Source organism: Bombus fervidus, unplaced genomic scaffold (genome assembly GCF_041682495.2).
Source record: "Bombus fervidus isolate BK054 unplaced genomic scaffold, iyBomFerv1 scaffold0075, whole genome shotgun sequence".
NCBI lineage: Eukaryota > Metazoa > Arthropoda > Insecta > Hymenoptera > Apidae > Bombus > Bombus fervidus.
This window is the reverse complement of record NW_027212638.1, coordinates 10001-15000: the sequence shown is the minus strand read 5'-3', so window position 1 is coordinate 15000 and position 5000 is coordinate 10001. Positions and strand designations below refer to the sequence as shown.

At 48.5% G+C, this 5000-nt stretch overlaps 2 non-coding genes across 2 annotated transcripts in view; both read left to right on the top strand.

Moving 5' to 3' along the window:
• Positions 1 to 2596: 2596 nt before the first annotated feature.
• Positions 2597 to 2751, top strand: LOC139997382 (5.8S ribosomal RNA). Its single transcript, XR_011802766.1, has one exon. It is a non-coding gene; the product is annotated as a 5.8S ribosomal RNA (ribosomal RNA).
• Positions 2752 to 4884: 2133 nt separating this feature from the next.
• Positions 4885 to 5000, top strand: part of LOC139997387 (large subunit ribosomal RNA) — a 4173-nt gene continuing 4057 nt past the window's right edge. Inside the window, exon 1 of the ribosomal RNA XR_011802770.1 lies at positions 4885 to 5000. This exon is cut by the window's right edge and continues 4057 nt beyond it. This is a non-coding gene — a ribosomal RNA (large subunit ribosomal RNA).

Here is a 5000-nt window from a genome sequence, read left to right as displayed (position 1 = left end):
AAGAGATATACTTTTACACGAATAATTCGAGGCGCCTGCGTGAGGTCGTACACAGAAAGACCCGCCGTCTCCGAATAATATTATAACAAACGAAAAACTTAAAAATATTCTCGAGGCGCCTGCGTGAGGTCGTACACAGAAAGACCCGCCGTCTCCGAATAATATTATAACAAACGAAAAACTTAAAAAGATTCTCGAGGCGCTTGCGTGAGGTCGTACACAGAAAGACCCGCCGTCTCCGAATCCTATAACACGAAACCGCTACTATTAATAATAATAATAATAATAACGATATGTGAGGGAACTTGAGCTGAACACATATCGAAAAAACTAAAAGTTACAGTGGAAACCACGTGTAATGAGAAATGCGATCGAGGCGCCTGCGTGAGGTCGTACACAGAAAGACCCGCCGTCACGATCTCGTATTTCGTATTTGCATCGTGGAAATCCAACGAACGAACAATATAATATATAAACTAAAATCTCTAAAGTGCCTCGTGTCGGAGAGATCACTGCTCACACCTCTTCTATATTTCGTAGTTGCGTTGCGTAGGCCTCACCTCCTAGCAACGGGACATAAGGAAGACTGCTCTTTGGGATCGAACGAAGCGTCTATAACGAGTCGTCGACGAGAGCGAAAGAACGCGAATAGCGAGCCGCAGAAAAAAAGGATACCGAATTATATATCTTCGAAGGTTCTCTTCGAAGATCCATGGATACCTATATCTGCGCGTCTCCAGCTATCTCGCGCGTCTCTCCAAACTCTCGTCGTTCCTCGAAACGTGCTTCCTACCCAAAGGGCGTTCGTTCTTCCTATGTCGTTTCGTTGTCGTTCGTTTCAACGGCGAACGATATACGATGTTCGACAAAACGAAACCACGTTGTACGTTCGTACTCGTGGATCGGGTAACCTAGAACGAAAACGCATTGCGTGGATGTTGGCCCGAAAAGATATATACCAGTGCGAGTGATGGTAAAGAGTAACGATTCTTAACTAGACGAAGTTGGTTCGGAGGGGACCGCCGGCCGTCTCTCTATCCTCGCGAGTCTAATGCCTCGTTCCGTCGCTAGAGTTTTTCAAACTCTGCTTCTGGCTATCGGGAAGAATAGACCGCGCGCGCGAGGAAGAGGAAGGACGACCGTGCGCGTCCCATCGATTTTTTTTATTTTTACCTGAACCACCGAAGTCGATTCAGAGGGGACCGCCGGCCGTCTCTCTATCCTCGTTGTCGTGAGTCATATGCCTCGTTCCGTCGCTAGAGTTTTTCAAACTCTGCTTCTGGCTATCGGGAAGAAACGACCGCGCGAGGAAGACGACGACGACGACCGTGCGCGTCCCATCGAATTTTTTTTTATTTTTACCTGATCGACGGAAGTTTCGTCCGGTTCGTCTCTTTTACCATCGTCTCGTCGACCCGTTCAGAGGGGACCGCCTGTCCATATCCTCGTTGTCGTGAGTCATATGCCTCGTTCCGTCGCTAGAGTTTTTCAAACTCTGCTTCTGGATATCGGGAAGAAACGACCGCGCGAGGCCGATGGCTGCGAGTCCCATCGAATTTTTTTTAAACGCACGCACACACATACACCTGAACGGAGATGCGTTCCTTTTCGTCGCGATTTTTCGCGCTTTAGTCGTCGTTGTCGCCATCCGTTCGGAGGGGACCGCCGGCCGTCTCTCTATCCTCGTTGTCGAGAGTCTAATGCCTCGTTCCGTCGCTAGAGTTTTTCAAACTCTGCTTCTGGCTATCGGGAAGAAAAGACCGCGCGAGGAAGAGGAAGGACGACCGTGCGCGTCCCTTTCGAATTTTTTTTTATTTTTACCTGAGCGACCAAAGTGGATTCAGAGGGGACCGCCGGCCGTCTCTCTATCCTCGTTGTCGCGAGTCTAATGCCTCGTTCCGTCGCTAGAGTTTTTCAAACTCTGCTTCTGGCTATCGGGAAGAATAGACCGCGCGCGAGGAAGAGGAACGACGACCGTGCGCGTCCCATCGATTTTTTTTATTTTTACCTGAACCACCGAAGTCGATTCAGAGGGGATCGCCGGCCGTCTCTCTATCCTCGTTGTCGAGAGTCTAATGCCTCGTTCCGTCGCTAGAGTTTTTCAAACTCTGCTTCTGGCTATCGGGAAGAAACGACCGCGCGAGGAAGACTACGACCGTGCGCGTCCCATCGATTTTTTTTTACCCGAACGATGGAGATGCATATCGGCTGTTTGCTTCGAATAACTGGACGAGAGGAACGAACATATATATATATCATGGGCTAGCCACCGTGCGCTTTCTTCGCGAGATCGTGTGCTGTACAGAGGATTCAGAATCGGGTGTTATATCCCCGTCGTTTCCTGACGAACGGAGCTTCGATCTCGTTGGTTGTTATATATTATAATGCACTTTACGCCCGGTCGGCGGGCTGCGTGTGTCGTCGCGCAGTCCGTCCGATTTCGTTTTCGAACGTATTTTCGTGTCGTCAATCATATGGCGACTTCCGCGCGTTCGATTCCCGTTGGTCGGACGTTTGTCGGATATCGGCTTCTTTCGAACCGAGAATAAGAGTACAAAAACCTGAGTACACAAACAAAAATCCATGCATAAACGATTACCCTGAACGGTGGATCACTTGGCTCGTGGGTCGATGAAGAACGCAGCTAATTGCGCGTCAACGTGTGAACTGCAGGACACATGAACATCGACATTTCGAACGCACATTGCGGTCCACGGATACAATTCCTGGACCACGCCTGGCTGAGGGTTGCTCACGTAAACCTAAGACTGCTTGCGTTGCGTATCGTTGCTCTCGGTCCGTCTCTCTCTGTTCTTTCTTGCCTCGTCGACAGCCCGCCGTCGTTCGTTTTATCTTTAAACGAACGTTTCCGAGTCGGAGGACGAGCGCCAAGCAAAAGAATACGAATTAAAGAGCGGTCGAGGGCTCGTACGCGACGTACGAGCGATTGTTGGACGTTCGTCGGCGTTCGTCGCTGGATCGTGTGGAGACCGGCGTACGCATGCTCTCGATACAAATATATATGAAAAATCTATCGCGTTCACGGGAGACTCGCAAAACTACCTCCGTCTCTTCTCTGTCCCTTCTTGGCTTGACAACCCGCCGTCGTTCGTGTTTTACGAACGTTTCTGAGTCGGACGAAGCGCAAGAAGAAGGATACGAATTAAAAGAGCGCGGAGAGAACCGTCGTCGTCGACGCGGTTATCGAGATACACAGAGCGAGTTTTCTTCGTGGCCGATTTTTTTTTTCTTTTTGTATCAGCCTCTGCTACGTTTTGTTAGTCTTCGATAAGCACGAATGACCGCGCCCCCGACGTCGTCTTAAATGAATTTTTGGCGAGACTGAGAGAAAGCAAAAATATTTTTGAACAAAGTCAGTCGAGAGAGGAGAGAAAAGAGAACCAAGATATTAAAACCTAAACCTAAACTTGGTGGCGTAACGAAAAACTGTGTGCCTTAAAGAAACACAACCGTCTTTTCATCAAGATGTTTTTACTCGTACAGCCCCAGGGATCGAATACCCACTCCGTCTGTTCGTGCGGCAGAGATGTATTCTGCAGGCGCGAGACGACTGACGAGAAGACAACGAGGACCGTCGCATCGATGGGTCGTCGTTGCGTTTTTCATCCTCTGTGCTTTTTTCTGTTCTTCGTGAACCCAGAGAAAGCCGTAGATCCGGGAACGGACACACGAGATTTCTTCGAACGCTGATGACTTAGGGAGATGATCCCCAGCGTTGCGCGGAGATCGGAGAGTACGCGTACATGTATCGGGACGAATTTTTCCCCGTCGGTCGCGTATCTCTCTGCCCGCGCGCCTGGCCCAAAGCCACGTTCGTCGGAAATCAACGAAAAGTGTGTGTTACGATCTAGCGTGCGTCTACGATCGGCTATATTTAAGGGTGACGAAGAAGAGAAAAGCTCACGGTGTTGCGCAACGTTTCTGTACCCGATTTTAAGATGTGCATGTGAGTCCGTTACAAAGTTGTTCGGATCGTCGAAAATAGTCGTTTTCGTCGTCGTGCGAAAGAGAGAATAATCTCTGACATTGGCACGGAGAGATCGCGCAGAGGAAGAGAACGATCCTCTTTGGCGAGGCTCGAGAAAGACTAACGAAACTTGATTAGAGACGAGGTATACACGCGCCGTACGTACGACGTACGCGCGTGTGATTTTTTTTTGCTTTAAGGCGATTCGGCGCTCCGAGTTTTAGAGAAAAAGAGATCGTTGGTCATCCCATGTCTCTTCGTCGTCTATCGCTGGACCGCGCATCCTAACGTATCGCCGGTCGTCCAGTCCCCGAGTAATAAATTCACCCCGTTGTGTACGTCTCGCGCTCGCTTTTCCACTTGCGTGAGTTCCCGTGCGTTTTCGTCGTTGGTACAGAGCAAAGAAACCGATATGTTATATACATGTCGCGTGTTCGATCTCTGTGCCAGCAATAACAGGCGAAAACAAGGAACCGCTGGAATCGTCGAGAAGAGAGAAACGGCTACGGGAGATATATTATACATAACACGTGTATATATATATATATATATTATACAAAGAGGACGGGCGTTAAAAACCGGAGATCGTTACGGGTGTCTTGCGTGAGTCTTAGCTCGAACATGATACGACGAACGAAGTTTAAAAGGCACTTTGGCGAGATGCATAAAACGTTTCTCGATCGAGATAGAATATAAGGTTCTCGATTCTATTCGAATTAATTTTTTTTTTTTATTTTTTTTTCTCTTTGAGGCGATTCTCGGAGAGAGAAATAAAAATAAAGACCCTCTGTCGCATTGTTATCAAACCGTCTTGCTTTTCTCGAATCGCGCCCACATGGCACGAAATTTTTTTTTCTTTGAAAAAAAAAAATTGTCACCGTGTCGTGACGTTGAAGCGACCTCAGAGTAGGCGAGATCACCCGCTGAATTTAAGCATATTACTAAGCGGAGGAAAAGAAACTAACAAGGATTTCCTTAGTAGCGGCGAGCGAACAGGAATTAGCCCAGCACT